At 35.5% G+C, this 21,191-nt stretch overlaps 2 pseudogenes; both read left to right on the plus strand.

Moving 5' to 3' along the window:
- Positions 1 to 246: 246 nt before the first annotated feature.
- Positions 247 to 1,883, plus strand: LOC110810931 (epidermis-specific secreted glycoprotein EP1 pseudogene; annotated as a pseudogene).
- An 8,309-nt stretch (positions 1,884 to 10,192) lies between these two features.
- LOC110810920 (epidermis-specific secreted glycoprotein EP1 pseudogene) lies at positions 10,193 to 11,719 on the plus strand (annotated as a pseudogene).
- Positions 11,720 to 21,191: the final 9,472 nt, after the last annotated feature.

A 21,191-nucleotide genomic window follows, 5' to 3' on the forward strand; every position in this document is an offset into this window, starting at 1 on the left:
TAAATAATTATTTATAAAAACGTGCTTCTAATTTTTTTTTAAAAAACAACAAAATGACACCATGTGCTTTATGGGTCAAGCCTGTTATACAGGTTTCTGATGATAAATTAAAATATAAAAAAAAATTTGACCATATCAGATCAGGTCAATTTTGCATCACATTATAGATCAACACAAATAATTTATACACACGTCGTCGTATTGAAACATCCAGGATCTGGCCACTATAAATATGGCTGCAACTCCATTTCCCCCACAATCCACTCCTCACTGCATCTTGCATTTCATATCCTCATCAAAACATGTCTTCTTCTTCTTCTTCTTCTTCTTCTTCTTCTTCTTCTTCTTCTTCTTCCTTGGCTGGCTCATTTCTTTTTCTTTTGTTTTTATCAGCCTTTTCTTGCATTGCTCAATCTGTTGTTCCTCCTTCTGAAACTTTCAGATTCGTCAACGAAGGAGAATTCGGGCCTTTCATCGTCGAATACGATGGCAACTACCGTGTTCTAAGCATTGGCACCGCACCCTTTCAACTCGCTTTTTATAACACCACTCCCAATGCCTACACTCTCGCTCTTCGAATGGCCACCACCCGATCAGAATCCTTGTTCCGTTGGGTTTGGGAAGCCAACAGAGGCCGACCCGTCGGCGAAAACGCCACCTTCTCTCTCGGCACCGACGGTAACCTTGTCCTCGCCGACGCCGATGGCACAATCGCCTGGCAAACCAACACAGCCAACAAAGGTGTTGTGGGTTTCAAACTGCTCTCAAATGGCAACATGGTGCTCCACGACTCAAAGGGTAATTTCATTTGGCAGAGTTTTGATTCCCCAACTGATACTCTCTTAGTGGGTCAGTCTCTTCGTCTCGGTGGTGTCACAAAACTGGTCAGCCGCGCATCAGAAAAAGTCAACGCTAACGGAGCTTATAGTCTAGTGTTGGAACCCAAAAGAGTAGCTTTGTATTTCAAGAGTCCAAACTCGTTTAATCCCCTCGTCTATTTCACATCATCTTTCATCTCTGCTTCTAAAAATGGCATCTTGGCAAACGCAACACTCACTAGCTCGCCAGAAACAGATGAGAATTTCGCTTGGATTTTAGACTTCAGTTTAAAAGAATCCAACACAGGTTTTGGCGGCGGTCCGATCTTAGCCAGACCCAAATACAACAGCACACTTACATTCCTCAGACTTGGGATTGATGGGACTGTAAAGCTCTTCACTTTTTACGACAAGGTCGATAATGGAGCCTGGGAGGAAACCTTCACCATGTTCAAAAGAGAGCCTTCTTTCCTCTGGGACACCGAGTGTCAATTACCTGAACGATGTGGGAGTTTCGGAGTCTGTGAGGACAGCCAGTGTGTCGCCTGTCCGTCCCCTAATGGGTTGCTTGGTTGGAGCAAGAACTGTGAGGCTAAGAAGTTGGCTTCTTGTAAACCGAGTGATTTCCATTACTACAAAATTGAAGGAGTTGACCATTTCATGAGCAAATTCAACAAGGGAGATAAAGTGAAGGAGGCTGACTGCGAGAAGAAATGTAGCAGAGACTGCAAGTGTTTAGGGTATTTCTACCACAGAGAAGTTTCAAGATGCTGGATTGCTAATGATCTGCTAACCCTTACAAAGGTTTCTAATTCATCACATGTGGGTTTCATAAAAACACCCAACAAATGATGAGCCTAAAAAATTAAAATAATCTATGATTAAGTAATGTTTATGTTCCTGCAATTTGTAATTGGGTTTTTCTTTTTCTTTTTATATTAAATTTTGGTTGATTGATCTTTGTAAAGAGTTATTATATATGTAGCCCCTGAATTGGTGTAATAAGATGAGAAAAATCTCATTAGTTTTTAATTGCTTTAATTTTGAAAGAGTGAATTTCTTCTACTTGCTCTCTTTCATTTGACAGAATTTACAATATATTATTTGAATTTTACATTTAAAAAATTGATGTAATATTGATTTTATGATTTTCTAAATAACTGCATTTTTTACTCAAAAAATTAGTGTGAATTTTACAAATGAATTATGTAAAATTTTTTATTTTTTAGACAGTTACTTTTTTTTTTCTCATTTTATCATTTCATAAATTAAAGGAGGGCTAAGAATATGAAAAAACTTTGAAATTACCAACCACATATATTCAACAATGCCATTTCTAATTTTGATTTCTAACGAAATTATAGTTTGATAATTAAAATATTTGTATTTTATTTAATAGTCACGATTTTAAATCTTACTCAATTCAACATTATGAGCGTAATATGATTTTAGTGATAATCAGTTTATAATATTTAATTTAGTAGAATTATATATTTAACTTATCAATTCAGTGAATTCACGTACTTAACTCACTGTTATAACGAAGTTGCAATAACTAAGTTGAAGTAAATTTTAGTGAGTTTATTACATTTCTAAACTAAATTAATACATCATGACAATTAAATTACTTTATTTAAGTAGTAACAGTGGATTAAAATTTTCACTTAACTTTTAATTAATTTATTTATTTTTTATTTTTTAAATACTTTTTTAGATGGTTCAAATTTCTTGAGCTGCACATGAATTGGAAATCTAAAGGCCGGATATTGTCCTGAAAATGGGCTGGAGTTTGGGTTATTAACCCAATAACTTTATGCCTCCATTTATTTTTCCTTTTCCGTTCAAATGGGGAAATTCTTAGTTGAATTTTCAAATATATATATACATTTTATAAAAAAATATATTAAATTCTAATTATATTAATGTTTCTGAATTGAAATTAATATATTATAACTCCTATAAATCATTAAAAATGTTCTCCCAAATTACAGTAACAAATTGGCCTAACAACTTTTAATCCAAACTACTAATTTCCAAAAAACTTAAATCGGATTTCTTTTATCTGTTGTGATCATTTAAGTTATTCATCACATAATATTATTTTTTAGTCCAGATATATCATTACTTATTAGAACGAACCTAATTTAATTGATTTTTTTATATTATACTGAATTAAATATTATGAATTAATTACTATTAATTCATAATATATTATTAACAAATAAATTTTATATATTTAAATTTATGATTTTTAAATAAAGTACATGTGTGATTTAACTATGATATGAAACCCGATCATAACATAAACTTTTTATATATGATTAAAATATTCTTTATCTAATCTAATGAATTTCTTAATTCCCCAAAGGCTATTTGCCACCCTCCACGAAAAAAGCTCCAAGATGAGTGGATCTGCAAATTGGATATAGAACTTCGAGGCTGCATGACCAAAAATTTATATATGATCATAAGCTTTACTAGTAGATTGACTCGTTGTATTGATTAGTGATATATTTTGGAGACAAATTCATGATTTTTATAGAGTTTATTTCTCAAATTTATATATTAATCAACTAAAAAAAATGATTTAAAGCTAATACAGAAGTTTAATAATTAAGATATTTGTTTTTTATCTAAATAAAAATTTAAATTTTGTTTTACGAGTGTATTATAAATTAAAAGTTAACGGCATATAATTCACTAATACGTATGTGGTATTACGTGATCAAATCCGATTAAATTTCAATAAATTTATTTTCTATTAAAAAAAATATTTTATAGTGATTAAATTTTTTTTAAAAAAAATTAAAATAGATAGAATGAGATAAAATAATAAAATAACATTTAAAAAGTTATTTTTGATTTAGATTTATTTTATTCTTATTTATTTCCATGATATAAAATGCAACCACAGGAATCTTTGTTGTTTGTGATTGACAATGAAAGATGTTGTTGGACCTTAGAAGACTTGTTCTCTTCTTTTTGTTTTATCTCATGTCAATATGCCATAGTATATAAAGTGCATGTACATATACACACATGAGAATGGTAAAAAAAAATTATTATATTCAAAAATTTTACCAAATTCTTTTTAACATGTCTTTTATTAAAATGTATTTTACTATTGTTCAATTCTCAAATTTTACTTATTCAGAAAAGAATCACAATTTATATATATTGCCCATGATTAAATCAAATTGTTCTTATCTTTAATTAAATAATAGTAAGTTTTATACTTTTACATGTTAAATAAAGAATTATCAAAATATTTAAATTTGAAATAGGTAAAAAAAATATAATTATTATTTTAGTTTATATTTCAGTTCTACGTCTGTTATATTTTGAATGCGCTTAAAATTTAATTCAAACTCAACATAAAACTGTTATTATTATTGAATATTCACAAATTTCAAAAGAAAAAATTCTGTTTTAAATTATTTTATAAAAGTAAACTATATTTTTTAATAAATTTTTTTATATTTTATTAATTAAATAATAAATATACATCAATAATAATACAAAAAAAGATACAATATTTTAATTAAATAATATTTGCGGAGGATATATTTGAAGTCTCCTAAAGTGGGCGAGAGCATTTGCTGAAGCTTTACATAATGGTAGGACAAAGGTGTAAAGTCTCCTAAACTAAACTCACTTGTTTATATTATGTATAAATATTTATAGCCCCCAAGAAAGACGCTTCTTATTAATGTTGAACCGGCCGCCATGAACAAAAACTGTCATATATGAACAAGAGTTGTTATACAAACCTTAATCAATCATTATCACTTTTCCCGAATATATATATATATATAGTTGTTTATCATTTATTATAAATTGATAAAACATTAAAAATAAACATCATAATATAAAATATAACACTTAAAATGTAACACCCACAAATTTTTTTTTTAAATTAAACAAAAGATAAATATAATTTTTATTATTTTATTTTATTTTATTGTATTTTATTTTATTTTATTTAAGATAAAAATAAAATAAAATTGATAAAGAATTAAATTGAAAATAATTTTAGAGAAAAATTGAGAAAATTTGAGTTTTGGAAATTTCGCCACGTCAGACGTTCGGTCAATAGTCATGACCAACCAGGATGCGCCAAGTGGTAGAGACGCTGACGCGGGAGGCTACGTGGGCGATCTGCGTGCCCGTGATCGAACGACTAAGGTCCGTTCCCACGCGCACAGATGGTCTGGATGCGTTCCCTCCCAAACGCGATCGAACGGCCAGATTTAAATGCGATCGGACAGTTCAGAGAGAATCATGATGGACGGTCGATATAGGATTGTGATGAACAGCTCAGATTCACTCCCTATTTAATCGCAATCGGACGGTTCAGATCAAACGCGATCGACGGTCCAGATCAAAAGCGGATGAATATAAATAACCCCCATCTGCACCAAGCCCTAACCCTAACCGCCAGAACCCCTTGTCGGAGAAGATCCAGCTGCCGGGGAGCCGACCGCCGCCACACGCCGTCGCACCAGAACCCTTTCCGATCGCCTTAACTTCTCTTTTTACACGAAATTCGATTTTAAGCTTACCTATGGCCAAATCAGAGCAAAAAGATCAGTTAATTGGCCAAAAAATACTGGTGAAGTGTAACGGCTCCGGAAATTAAAAGGAAACGCATATGTAAAATTGTAAGTGTGGAAGCGAAATAAAATATTATGATTAACATCCCTTACACAATAACCAAAACGTATTAACGTATGAAAGAATAAGCTAACTAAAGTGAATACTATAATAAAAACTATAAAATCTTTAGGCATCTACTCGCCGTTTTCCAGTGGAACGGACTCGGGAACCAAGTCCTCCTGATATGAAATTGTTAAGTAAGGAATGAGCTACACTAACCCAGTAAAGAATGTCACACTATCTCACTGTCACAGAAATAAAGATTGGTAGAAAACAAAAACGACCAATAGAGCATAATTTATAACAAATTCATTTATCAATAATAAAATCTTTTACTGTCCACTTACCTCGGTGAGATTCATGAAAACAACTTATGAAAACAATAACATTATAATATCATGAAATTATACGTCCTCTGTAACATAACACATGTCATACTTTTAATATTTCAATCATCAAGAAACAAATTTCCTCATTCACCAGCCTACCAGTATCCATGGGGATCCATAGGGGTTCCTGCCACCTGCGAACCATTACTTTTAACAACTTAATTCCAGGGTCGTTCCCATACTCCGTCTGGTATGAGCGCCAAAATATTTAAAGTCTCCATACTCCGTCCGGTGTGAGAGATAACGTTCCCGGTAGGGTCCCCTATGGATCCGGTCTGTCCACCATCTCGCAGGATATCTAGTGAGGCTGTTAACCTATCCATTTATCAACTCAATCCGTTCCTATTTGTTCTTAGTCTCAATTACCCAATCAAACATGAATACGTAAACCAGTAACGAATACCAAACCACGCAAACATAACATTGGGTTCATAATAATCAAACCATAATAAATTAAACAGCGAATCATGCATACGAAGCCACAGAATAAACAAATCAGATACTACACTGCATTTAGACTGTAAAATAAATCAAACAGGGACTGACTGAAAAGCATATCAGATTCGGGCTCCATTAGCAACGTTAATTAATTATACATATTCATGAATTCATAAAATACAGTTTTATCATTTATTAAACTTTAATACCGTGATAGGAAATAGGGTGAGAGATCCTTACTTGGTTTGAAGTTTAAAATCGATTTTTTTACTGTGCCAACGAGCAATCCTTAGATTCTCTGAATTTTTTTTTGGAAACTGAAATACACTTTCGGTACCTGCACATGTCCTTAAAAAATTCCAAATCAGACACAGGGCCTCCTCTGCCAATTTCGGAATTTCAGCACGGCGGCTCCACTGTGCTCCGGCGACGGTGCCGCCGCTTGCAGCAGCGATCCGCCTCGGGTTGGCCGTTTCCGGCCGAATTCGGCCAAACTTGTATTGGTTCCTGTGATAAAACACACGTAAGGCCCTCGGTGGGCCGAAAAAACTCAAAAAACTGAGACTTACCGGCGGTGGAGCTCTCGGGTGCGGCGACTCCTCCGGCGCGAGTCGTGATTTAGCATTTTGCTCCGGTCAACCTGTAGAGGAAAGGACGGTGGTCACTGTGGTGTAAAAATTACATCGAACGGGAATCGGGAAAGGCCTCATCGGAGGCAAAAATTGAGAAAATCCGCGGCAGCACCGCTGGGCTTCGGCGGCGTTTTTCGGCTAATTGGCCAGTGGTTTGGCTCTGATTTGGCCACAGGGGGTTCAGCATCGAAATCCGAGCCAAGGGAAGAAATTTTGGCAGTCGAAAAGTGCTCCGGTGCGACGGTAGTTGGCGGCGGTCGGTTCCTCCGGTGGTTGGGTTGTCTTCTCCGGCGAGGACTCTGGCGGCTAGGGTTTGGGGTTGGGTGTGGATGAGATTATTTATAACCTTCCCTTTTTAATATGAGCCATCCATCACGATTTAATCTCGACCGTCCGATCACGATTAAATTAAAAATAAATCTGGGCCGTCCATCGCAATGCGATATGGACCGTCCGTGCGTGATTCAATCTGGGCCGTCTGCACGCGTGCAATCTGGGCCATCGCGCGCGAGTTTGATCTGGGTCGTCCGTGTACGCGGGAACGGATCTCAGCCGTTCCATCGCGCGCACGCGGATCGCCCACGTGGCTCGTTCCGCGTGGCCTTCCTGCGTCAGTGTCTCTGCCACGCGGCGTGTCTTAGTTGGCCGGTGTCACTGACCGGGCTGCTGACGTGGCGTAATTTTTTTAAATTACATTTTGACCTCTGGTTTTTAATTTTCTTTTCAAAAACACCCCTAAAATCCGAATTTTCACCCATTTTTTCCAAAATTATTTTCAATTAAACCCAAAAAATAATTTTATCCATTTTTATCATTATTATTATTTTTATTTCTATTAAATTAAATTAAACTAAATTAAAACAATTATATTATTACTTAAATAAATCAATTAAAAAAATTAAAATAAATCAAAATTATAACAATTCCAATAATAATAATAATAATTAAAATTAGGGTGTTACACGAAGCCTGGCGGCGGCGCCGCGGGAAATTTTACAAAATGCCTCCGATTATGCCCTTTCCGATTCCCATTTTGCGTAATTTTTCCACCGTTCTGATCATCATCATCTTCTCTATAAGTTGACCAAAGCAAAACATCCAACCACAATGTGAGCTGAAGGAGCCGCCGCACCGGAGAGCCTTGACGCCGGTGAGTTTCAGTTTTTCGTATTTTTTTGCCCAACCGATGTCCTTTAACATGTTTTCTCACAGGGATCGATGCAAAATCGGCCGAATTTAGTCAAAAATGGCCGAAAACGGCTGACCCGAGACTGACCACCCCCACTTGTTAGAGCACAACAGAGCCACCGTGCCAGAATTTTAAAATTGACCGAGTGGGCCCCAGAACTGATTTTTGGTTTATTTGGAACATTTGTAGGCTCAGTAAATAGTTTAGTTTTTCGGGCGTCAAATTGAGTAAGGATCCATCACTCTATTCTCTATCATAAAACTAAAGTTTAAATAAATAATAATGTGGCATTTTGTGCGATTTTAGCAAATATGCATAATTAATTATGGATTGGTAATAGAGCCAGAACTGAAAATTATCTACTATTGTTGTTGATTGTTTTTACAGTTTACTTGCATGATGGTATCTTATTTATTCATTTTATGATTTTGAACGCATGCATGATTTATTTTACGTGTTTACTGCTGAATCAGAAAAAATAAAGTTTAAACGGTAAAAAAGTTGTGTGATTAAATAATTAGACAAAAAGACAGTCTTACTGGATATCTTGAGAGATGGTGGACGGACCGAGTACATAGAAAATCCTACCGTGAACGTTATCTCATACCGGACGGGGTATGAAGACTTGATAATTTGGCGCTCATACTGGACGGGGTATGGGGATGGCCCCCTTCACCCTCATACTAGACCGGGTATTGAGGTTTGATAAATTGGCGCTTATGCCGAACGAGGTATGAGGACGGCCCATAATTGAAAATAATAAATGGGGTTCACGTGTAGCGGAAGCATCCCTATGAACCCTTATGGATACCAGCAAGCTAGTGAAAAGAGTGGTAGTTATTGTTGAGTTTATTGATAATGGATATTGATTTATAATATGTACTATGATAGCTGATTATGCATGAAATATTGATCTGTATGATATTATTATTTTTACAGGTTGTTTTTATAAATTCCACTATAGTAAGCAAACGAGAAATGATTTTATGATTGATAAATGAATTTGCTAAATTTAATGCTCCATTAGTTGTTTTTGATTTTATACCAACTTTTACTTCTGTGTCAGTGATATAGTATGATATCTTTACTGGGTTAGTGTAGTTCATCATTTATTTAACTATTTAAGATCAAGAGAACTAGGTTATAAAGGCCGATCCGCAAGAAAATTACAAGTAGATGTTAGATATTTTCTATTTTTTGTTTGTTTCCTCATTTCTTGTTTTTCTTTCAAAGAATGAATTTCGTAAGATTGTTTAGTATTTTTGAGTTATTGTGGAAGGAATGTAAACTTTAACCTTTTATTTCGCTTCTATAGTTAAATTTTTATCTATTTTCTTTTTAATTTTTCGGGGCATTATATAAAACATATATAATAGGAAACTTTATAAACAATATGTATGTAAGAGAAAAAAACAGAGTACGACAAATGAAGAAAGGTTTGATTGGTTGGTATATCATGCACCCATGGGTATGATAGTCCTCAACATATTTATATATATAACGTTAAAAATATATGAATATTTATATTAATGTACAAAGTACTCTTTTTACTTTGGATTATATCAAAAAATAAAATAATAAGATAATTAAAGTACACGAATATTTCTTTCTTTTGTCATATTTGGTTCAAATAGTAAAAATAATCGCAAAAATATCTAAGTTTTAAATAAATTTTTTTTTATGTTATAAATATTTTTATAATTATACTTAAAATTAAAAAGTCGAATTAATATATCTATTTTAAATTAGAACCCAAATAACTGGAGAGAAAAACAGATAATGTAAAGAAATAATCACATTACACTTTACATGTTTCTAATTTTCAAAAAACGACAAAAAGGCATCATCTGCTTTATGGGTCAACATAAAACCCACATGTGATGAGAAATTAAAAATATATAAATAAAATTTGACCATATCAGATCACGTCAATTTTGCATCACATTATCGAAAGATAAACAAATAATTTATACACGTGACGGCATTGAAACATCATATCTAACCATTTCGCAGCGTCTTCAACAATGGAGTAGCCTCCTTTACCCACTATAAATATGGCTGGAACTCCATTTTCCACCCATATCCACTACTCATTGCTTCTTGCATTTCGTATCCTCATCCAACCATGTCTTCTTCTTCTCCTTTCTGGGCTCCCTCGTTTCTTTTTCTTTTGCTTTTACCAGCCTTTTCTTGCATTGCTCAAGCCGCTGTTCCTCCTTCTGAAACATTCAGATTCGTCAACGAAGGAGAATTCGGGCCTTTCATTGTCGAATACGATGGCAACTACCGTGTTCTAAGCATTGGCACCGCACCCTTTCAAATCGCATTTTACAACACCACTCCCAATGCCTACACTCTCGCTCTTCGAATGGCCACCACCCGATCAGAATCCTTGTTCCGTTGGGTTTGGGAAGCCAACAGAGGCCGACCCGTCGGCGAAAACGCCACCTTCTCTCTCGGCACCGACGGTAACCTTGTCCTCGCCGACGCCGATGGCACAATCGCCTGGCAAACAAACACAGCCAACAAAGGTGTTGTGGGTTTCAAACTGCTCTCAAATGGCAACATGGTGCTCCACGACTCAAAGGGTAATTTCATTTGGCAGAGCTTTGATTCCCCAACTGATACTCTCTTAGTGGGTCAATCTCTTCGTCTCAGTGGTGTCACAAAATTGGTCAGCCGCGCTTCAGAAAAAGTCAACGCCAATGGAGCTTATAGTTTAGTGTTGGAACCCAAAAGAGTAGCTTTGTATTTCAAGAGTCCAAACTCGGCTAAACCCCTCGTCTATTTCACTTCATCTTTCATCTCTGCTTCTAAAAATGGCATCTTGGCAAACGCAACTCTCACCAGCTCGCCAGAAACAGATGAGAATTTCGCTTGGGTTTTAAACTTCGATTTGAAAGAATCCAACACAGACTTTGGCGGCGGTCTGATCTTAGCCAGACCCAAATACAACAGCACACTTACATTCCTCAGACTTGGGATTGACGGGACTGTAAAGCTCTTCACTTTTTACGACAAGGTCGATAATGGAGCCTGGGAAGAAACTTTCACCATGTTCAAAAGAGAGCCTTCTTTCCTCTGGGACACCGAGTGTCAATTACCTGAACGATGTGGGAGTTTCGGAGTCTGTGAGGACAGCCAGTGCGTCGCCTGTCCGTCGCCTAATGGGTTGCTGGGTTGGAGCAAGAGCTGTGAGGCCAAGAAGTTAACTTCTTGTAGACCGAGTGATTTCCATTACTATAAAATTGAAGGTGTTGATCATTTCATGAGCAAATTCAACAAGGGAGATAGAATCAAGGAGACTGACTGCGAGAAGAAGTGTAGCAGAGACTGCAAGTGCTTAGGGTATTTCTACCACAGAGAAGATTCAACATGCTGGACTGCTAATGATATGCTAACCCTTACAAAGGTTTCTAACTCATCACATGTGGGTTTCATAAAAACACCCAACAAATGATGAGCCTAAGAACTTAAAATAATTAATTAAGGCTCATGTCGCTGCAATTTGTAATTGGGTTTTCTTTTTCTTTTTCTTTTTTGTGATTCATATGTGTTTACTGATATATATAGCCCTGGATTGATATAATAAGATGAGAAAAATCTCATTGATCTGTAATTGTATTAATTTTGGAAGAGTGAATTTCTTCTGGTTTCTCTGTTCTATATTAACTAAGCTTGATAGAATTTGCAATGTATTATTTGACTCTACATTAAAATTTATATAATATTGGTTTTGTGATTTTCTAAATAATTGCTTTTTTTTTAACTAAAATCAATGTGAATTTCACAAATAAATTTTATGGAAATTATTCTTTTCCAAATAATTACTTTTTAGTTCATTTTTTCATTTTAGAAATTAAACGAGGGTTAAGGGTATGAGCAAATTTCGAAATTACCAACTATAGATACTCAATAACATATTTCTAATAGTGATGGAGCCTAATGTTGATACCAAACAATATGGTGGTGTGATAGTTAAAATATTTTTATTTTATTTAAAAATTACAAGATTAAATTTCATTCAATACATAATAGCTGTTATTTTGTAAATAGATTACGTCTGCTATAGTTGGTATGCAATATTTGATTCAGTATAACTGTAGATTTAACCAATTAGTATGTTAATACAGTTAGAGCGACTAAATTTGTAAAGGCCCAAAATTTTAAAGGGAAATAAATTTATAAAATTAAATGCGGAAACGATTAATAGAAGTAGGGTTCACATTCCCTACACAATAATTTAGAATGTCCAATGTGGTTACTAGAATGTCTCTTCTGGAATACAAACGATAATTAAAGAAATGAAAAGAAGAGTGAATACAAAAGTACCATAAGACAACCTTCACTAGCACTTGAAAGGAGTCCGATTGGTGAACTACTCACAACTCTCTTGCTGATTGGGATCTAGATCTTGATTCTCTTGATATGAAATTACTAATAAAATGGAGATGTGCACTAATCCAGTAAAAATATCACACTAATAACATAAACGAAAAACTGAAGATTGGTAAAAATCAGAAAAATAATTAATAGAGATCTTACTTTATTTAAATACCTTTAAACTTTAAGATGTTTGTTTGATACTAACCGTAACGAGTTTTCTAAAAACAACCTATGAAGACCCATATATATACCACCTTTTACGTTCACGCATAGGAGAATACAAGACAATAACTTTCATTTCTTACCTGTTTACTGGTACCCTTGAAGGTTCATAAGAATGTTCTCCTTACTCATGAACCCAATATCCAATTTTACAATTGACCGGCTGTCTCCATACCCCGCCCGGTAGTGGACGCCAAATATTCCATCGCCTCGATACCTCGTCTAATATGAAGATAAATCATATCTTCTAAACCTTTTCATTAAGGGACTTCCCAGTCCCGTCCGACTAAGGTAATGTTCAATATAGGGTTTCCTATGTACCGGGTTCGTCCGTCCTTTCCCTAAGTAACCAACAAGTCTTTCACATACAGATTTTCATCAACAAACAATCAATAAACGCATACCAATATCTCATATCACATTCACATATTAATTAAATTACATTTATGCTGACGGTGTATAGCCAAAATAACCAAATAAGTTGATAAGACCATTGAACTATAAATTAAAAATATTTACTATACGAAAATAAAATAAGTAAAACAGTACAAGAAAATAAATAGAAAATCAAGATAATTGTGAAGTAACCGGTTCTGACTTCACTAGTAACTTGTAATTATTTTTAAAATTTTTAAATTTTTCACAAAAATAAAAAATTATATAATCGTTAAGCCCTAATTTATCATAATGGAGAATAGGGTGAGGAATCCTTACCCGGATCTGTGTTTCGAGACGTCACACTATCTACGATGTCTTTTAACGGATACTAGATTTTCTGAATTTTTCTTGCAAAATTCAAAACACTCGTCATGTACCTAAAAATATCTCAAAAATCTAAAATCTGTATCCAAAATCCTTTCCGGCCAAATTTGGAATTCCAACACAGAAGTGCTGTCGTGCTTCGACATCCACAGCGACAGTCTGCCTCGGTCAGGTCAATTTTGGCCGGTATTGGCAAACTTTACACATATCCCTGTGGAAAAACATGTTAGGATTCCTCAGTTAATCGAAAAATCACCAAAAACATTGAACCTACCGACAGTGGGTCACCGGGTGTGGCGGCTCCGTCGATCCTCCTTTACAGTTGGGGTTCCTTCTTTGGTTAACCTGCACAGAAAAGAACGGTGAACACAATGATTGAAAAATTGTATAAAACGAGAATTGGAAAGGGGCTCATTGAAGGAATTTTGGAGTTTTAGCCGTGACGGCTCCACTGGACATTGCCCACGATTTTTGGCTCACCCGCCATCTTTCTTTCTCTGATTTGGCCACAGGGTACTTGTTATCGAATTCCGAGCAGGTAGCAAGAATTTTTACCTTTTTTGGTGGTCGGTGGTGGCTCCGATGCGGAGTTAGTCGACGGTTAGCCTCCTTATCTAGCATCTGGTTCTTCTTATCCGGCAGGGGCTGACGGTTAGGGTTTGGATTCCCGTGTGACGTGAAGTATTTATACCCATCCCACGTCGATCTGGGTCATTCATCACAATTGATCTCGTCCGTCCAATTGCACTTAAGGAGAAAACGAATATAGATCATCCATCGTGATTGATCTCGACCGTCCGATCACGCTTAAGAAAAAAATAAATCTAGGTTGTCCACTCGCGTGGGATCGATCCTAGGCTATTTGATCACGTGGCACGCAGATCGCCCGTGTGGCACCGATATCAGTGTACCTTATCACACGGCATGTTCCAGTTTGTCAAGGCTGCTGATGTAGTAACTAAAAAAAAAATGACGTCCTTTTAAGAGGCAGGTGAGGTATAAATAGAAGAAGGGAAAGAAAAAAAAAGAGGAAAAGAAAAGAAAAGAGAAAAGAGAAAAAAAAAGGGAGGGAAGAAAAAGAAAAGAGAAGACAAAGAAGAGAGAGAGCGGGGTGGGGGGAAAAGAAGGTTCGACAAAGAGAGAGAGAGAGGAGCCGAAGCGGAGAGGGACGAGAAGGGAGAGAGAAGAAGAAAGAGGACGGTGACGGTGCGAGCAGCGGGAGGAAAGAAGATGGAAATGGGAGGTACGATAATTTTAAGTTTCATACGTTAGTTGATGTGGATTTGAAAGTTTGCCGTAGGTGGAGGAGTTTGTGAGTGTGAGTGGAGGTGTGTGGAGGAGACCACGGAAGGAGAGAGAAGAAGAAATATGGTGTGGGAGAGAGGTCTGTGAGGGAGAGGTGATGTCGAGTATGAGCAGGGCGTATGGAGGAGGCTAGGCCGCGGGATGAGAGAAAGGAAGGAGTGCAGTGTGTGAGTGTGGTCTGTGAGGGAGATGAGATGTTGTGTGTGAGCGGGGGCGTATGGAAGAGGCTAGGCCACGAGAGAAGAGAAAGGAAGGAATGCGGTGTGTGAGTGCGGTCTGTGAGGGAGAGGAGATGTTGTGCGTAAACGGGGGCGTATGGAGGAGGCTAGGCCGCGAGAGGAGAGAAAAGGAGTGCGTGGTATGAGTGAGGTTTGTGAGGGGGAGAAGATCTTGTGTGAGCGTGAATGGAGGCGTATGGAGGGGGCCGCAGGAGGAGAGAAAAAAAGATGTGCAGTGTGAGAGTGAGGTTCATAAGAGGGAGGAGATGTTGTGTGAGTACGAATGGAGGTTTACGGAGGGGACCACGAGAGGAGAGAGAGGTGATTTCAGGATTTGAGAGTGGAGTATCTAGAGTAGGTCATGGAGAGAGAGAGAAGAAGGGATTTGGTGAGTGAGGTGGATTTGTGTAAGGGAGGAAGTAGTGTGTGTGGATGTAGAAAATTTGAGAGGAGGAAAGAGAGGCCGTAGAGCGTGGGAAAGAAGTGTCGGAATAGAGGTATAGGGGTGTCTCTATGTAGGGCGAGGGGATGAGTGGTGTAGCTTTGTGGTGTGAGAGTATGGGTTGTATATAGATTAGTATAGCTACTGTAAATTTGGTAGTTGGCAAGGGAACGTTACAAGTATGGGGAGACGCGTGTAGTTTAGGTATACAGGTTAAAGGTATAAGAAAGCTTCAAGATAAGGTGAGGGAGTAAGGACACGATGATATTGTGTTTGAGTTGGTAGCATTGGGGAATGCCGATGTTAGTTGTCGCTACCTAAAAAAAGTAAGTTGATCGCCGATAGTGGTGATGGTCGAGAGACTCTGACAGGAAGTTGTTTGGTCACCGATATTGGTGACGAGAAAGGATGGTATCTGTGTGTGTGTGTGGCTTATTAGGGGTCGAGAGATAGGTGGTTTATTGGTGGTCGCCGATACTGGTGACGGGTGAGAATATTTGTACGCTTGGGGTGACGTTGGGAGACAGTCACACATGGTACGCATGATATTTAAAATACTGGGGTAAGTTTTAGTTTTGCGTAGTTCCATAGTGATAACAAGGTAGGATTTAGGTTGGGTGATGGGGTACATATAGAAATACTGAGTTTCATATTTGTACATATCATATTTGTAACTTAATTTTTACTGTACTGAGTTATATGAACTCACTCTCTACTATTCACAGATAATGTAGGAATGGAGTCGGGATCGAAGTTGCTGATTTCCGAGCCTAGCGTATAGAGCAACAGAATAAGGATCTTTATTGGCAGAATTAAATGTGTAAAAATTGGTTGTAGAGTAGATAGTGTGTCTGTTGATAGTGTATACGAATGTATTTCACGTGATGTTACATGTATGATTGCAAGTTTATTTTGACTCTGAACAATAAATTGTGATAGTGTTTCTATGTGCATGTCTGATTTGAAATGAAATTTTCGTATATGATCATGGATTTGTTGTAAACTATGCCATAGAAATAAAGAAAAAAACGGGGCATTACAGCTGACTAGGCAATCCTACGTGGTTGAATTTTTTCTATTTGTATTTTAACCCATTATTTTTAATTTTTTTAAAAAATACTCTCCCAATTTAAATTTTCACCCATTTTTTTTAAAATTATTTTTAATTACATCTCTATTTATTTTTTTCAATAATTTAATAAAACTAAATAAAATTAATTATAAATTAATTTTTTTATTTATTTTTAAAATATCAAAATTGATTTCGGGCTAAATTTTAGATTCGGATATTATAAAATTAAAATAAGAATCAACAAGTTTCTTATGTTTCTACGTAAAAATAATATTTTATGACGATTACAGGTGACAAAAGGTTAAAAATTTGACTTATATTTTAATTTATTAAAATAAAAAACTACATTTTTTAAGTTGTCTTACAAAAACTTGATGCCTCCTTTTCTTTTCCTTTTTCGTTCAAATTAGGAAATTCTTAGTTGAAATTTCAATATATATATATATATATATATATATATTCCAACACTGATGAAAAATGACTTTATATTAAATTAAACAATAAATTCAAGTTATATCACTTTTCGTAAACGTTTGTTTAACATTTATTACCCATTATTCTGTCATAACTTATTTTTAAGTGAGAATTTATACATATATATATTAACATTTTGTGCACGTGATTAAAATTTCTAAACTTTAGCATTATTTCTTTCAAAAATTAATTCAAATCCCTACTAATTTATATATATATGTAACGATCATGGAAATTCAAAAAAAAATATATAATAATTTAAGTGCGTAAGTGAGATAAAAGGTTAAGGTTTATGTCACTCACACAATAACTTAAAAGTACTAAACAAATATTATGGAATGATATCTCTGAAAGAAACACGAGAAATGAGAAAACTAAAGGAAAATATAAAGTATCTAGCATTTACTCGTAATCTTCTTGCGGATCGAGCTCAAGAACCCGGTTCTCTTGATCCGAAATAGTTAAATAAGAGGTGAGCTACACTAGCCCAGTAAGGACATCACACTATATCACCAGTACAGAAGTAAAGGTTGGTAGAAAATAAAAAACAACCAATGGATCACTAAATTTAAACCAATACATTTATTAAAAATAAAACCATTTACCCTTTCACTTACTATTGGGAAATTTACGAAACAAATTATAGAAGCAATAATATCATACAAATTATAACTTCATGCACGATCAACAACATAGAACATATCATAAATTCACATTTATTAATAATAAATTAAATCATAATTATTTCTAGTATCTATGGAGATCCATAAGGGTGTCCCCGCTACACGCGAACCTTTTTCCTTAACAGTTTTAATTACATAGCCGACCATATACCCCGTCCGGTATGAGCACCAAAATACCAAGTCTTCATACCCCGTCCGGTATGAGACAACGTTCACGGTAGGGTTCCCTATGAACCCGGTCCGTCTACCATCTCCCAGGATATCTAGTGAGGCTGTCATCTTATCTGTTTATTATATCACACCCTTTTCCTATTTTTCCTTAGTCTCCGTTACCAAATCAAACATAATTATAAAAATAAATAAACATGCATCCGGTAATGCAATCATATCTTAGATCCCAAAATCAAACAGTGGTCAAGTAAAACAATAATACATGCATTTAAACCATAAAATAGATAAACCAAAAACCATCAAGCTTTTAAACTGTAAGATCAATCAACAGAAATCAACTGAGGACAATGTCCGGTTCGGGCTCCATTAGCAATCCGTAATTAATTATGTACATCTATTTAATTTGTACAAAATATAGTATTATCATTTATTCAAACTTCAATTCCATGATAGGAAATAGGGTGAGGGGTCCTTACTTGATTTGACGCCGAAAAACTAAATGATTTACTGCGCCTACGGTAGTTCCTGGGTTTCCTGATTTTTTTTTTCAGGAACTAAAATGCGCTTACGGTACCTACAAATGTCCCAAATAAACCCAAAAATCAGCCCCATGGCCTACTCGATCAATTTCGAAAATCCAGCACGGCATCTTTGCCGTGCTCCGGCAAGCGGCGGCGATCCACTTCGGGTTGGCTATTTTCGGCCAAATTTACATTAGTTCTGGCAAGAAAACACATTTAGGGCCCTCGGTTAGCCCAAAAAATGTAGGAAACCGAAACTCACCAGCAGCGGGGCTCTCCGATGCGGCGGCTCCTCCGGCTCATGTTGCAGTTGGGTGTTTTGCTCCAGTCAACCTGTAGAGAAGAAAACGGTTATCATAAAGGTGAAAAAATTACGCGAAATGGGAATCGAAAAGGGCCTCATCGGAGGTGATTTGTGAAATTTTTCGCAGCGCCGCCGGGCTTAGGCGGCATTTTCTGGCCAATTGGCCGGTTCTTTCACTCTGATTTGGCCATGGATAGACTTAAAATTGAATTTCATGCAAGAGGGAAAATTTTTACCTTTTTGGCGGTCGCAAAAGGTTCCGGTGCGGCGGCGGGTGGCAGCGGTCGGCTCCCCGAAAGCTGAGCTGTTCGGCAAGGGATTCTGACAGCTAGGGTTAGGGTTTGGGTGCGGATGGGGTTATTTATACCCATCCGCTTTTGATCTGGGCCGTCCATCGCTTTTGATCTGGACCGTCCGATCGCAATTAAATAGAGAGTGAATCTGGACCATTCATTAGGATTCAATCTGGCCCGTCCGTGCACGATTCAATCTAGACCGTCCATGCACGATTCAATATGGGTCGTCCGTGCGCGCAGGAACAGACCTCAGCCGTTCGATCGCCTGCACGCGGATCGCCCACGTGGCTCCCCCCCGTGTGGCCTCCTGCATCAGTGCCTCTGCCACCTGACACATCCTGGTTGGTCAGGGCTGCTGACCAGGCATCTGACGTGGTGTAATTTTTTTAAATTGCGTTTTGACTCCCGGTTTTTGATTTTTCTTTCAAAAATACCACCAGAACCTAAATTTTTACCTATTTTTTCCAAAGTTGATTTCAATTTAATCCTTAACAAATTTTTACCCTTTTTTTCATTAAATTAAAATAAAATAAATTTAAATAAATTAAATAAATAAATAATTATATTTAAAAAAAATAAAAATAAAAAGCATATTTTGGGTGTTACAATATATATATATATATATAAGCTTTTTAATCTTAAGTTTATACTTTGATTCAATTTCAATGTTCATAAAATGAAAATATGAACATAATACAGATAGCATGTAGATTTAAAAGAAAAATAAATTAATATTCTACAAGTAAATTTTATATTCAATTCAAATAAAATATTTTTATAATTTCTTCCCATATAGAAATATAAACCCTTAGTTGTTAAATTAATAAGATAATAAATTTACTTTGATTATGAATTATGTATGTAAATTTTGACTAACGTAAATTAATGTATTAACTTAAAATAGATGAGTTAAATAAAAAACAAAACAGGTTTAAAATCAAACACTATAACAATTTTTTAGGCAACTGCATGTTAGACGTTCAAGTAAAGCTGGAAAAAAAAAACAATGTTAATATATATATATGTATATATCTCTATGGGTATCTATATAATTAATTTTAGAAAACATGTTATATTGAAAAATTTTACGAGAAATTTGTACGATGAAGTAAAATTATAAAATATATACACAATATGATTAAGCTTTACTAGTCAATTGACTCCTTGTATGGACTAATGCTATATTTGAGGGACATAGAGTTTATTCATCCAATTTATATTTCTTTCAACTTTAATAAAATGATGAAAGTTGTTGTTAAAATTATATTTCGTTTAATTGACTTGTTCAATAAAGATGAAGTATATATACACGTACAATCTTAATTAACGGTCAATCAAATATTCTAATTCTAATTAATCACTTGATTTGTGGGATTTAGTTTGATTGACTATCAACCACCTAATTTGTAAGAATTAATTTGATTAACTATCAATTATCTAATTAGTGAAATTTAATTTGATTGATGGTAATTACTCAATTAAATTAATTCCTCTAATATGCCCCCTCCAGATGGAGCTGCTATGGAGAGTCCAATATTGGACTTCAAAATTTGAAAGTAAGTGCATGGAAGAGGTTTGGTCAATACATTACTTATTGATCTTCTGAGGATACATGAGTGACAAGTAAAGCTCCACTTTGAATATGATCCCAAATAAAATGATAATCAATCACAACATGCTTCATATGTGAGTGGAAAACAGAATTGGAACAAAGATGAGTTGCACGAATATTGTCATAATAGATAACTAGAGCAGCAGGAATATATTTATGAAACTTAGTTACAAGAGAACAAATCTACCATAACTTAACAGTTATAGCAACAACATAACAATATTTAGCTTCAGTAGAGAATCATGCAACGTGATTGAGGTAAACAATATAAGCATTGGTGGAGGTGTCGTCATCTTTATTACCAACCCAGCCACCATCTAAGAAAGCATGAAGAGATAGAGATATATGGTGGTGCAAGGCAAAACCACAACCAACTGTACTAGAAAGATAGCAAAGTAAACACTTGACAACATTCCAATGATCAGCAGTAGGTCGATGTATGAATTGAGTTAAACACAAGTATTGGAGACTTTCAATAACTGCTTTGTATTAAGAATGATCAATTAATGTAGTACTAACCAGATAAAACTGTAAGTGTTGGCTCAGTGGTAAGTGGAATAGTGACAAATTTGGCTCTTGTCACATTTGTGCAAGCGAGAAG

Source organism: Carica papaya, chromosome 4 (genome assembly GCF_054855325.1).
Source record: "Carica papaya isolate Zhongbai chromosome 4, ASM5485532v1, whole genome shotgun sequence".
In the NCBI taxonomy this organism is placed as follows: Eukaryota; Viridiplantae; Streptophyta; class Magnoliopsida; order Brassicales; family Caricaceae; genus Carica; species Carica papaya.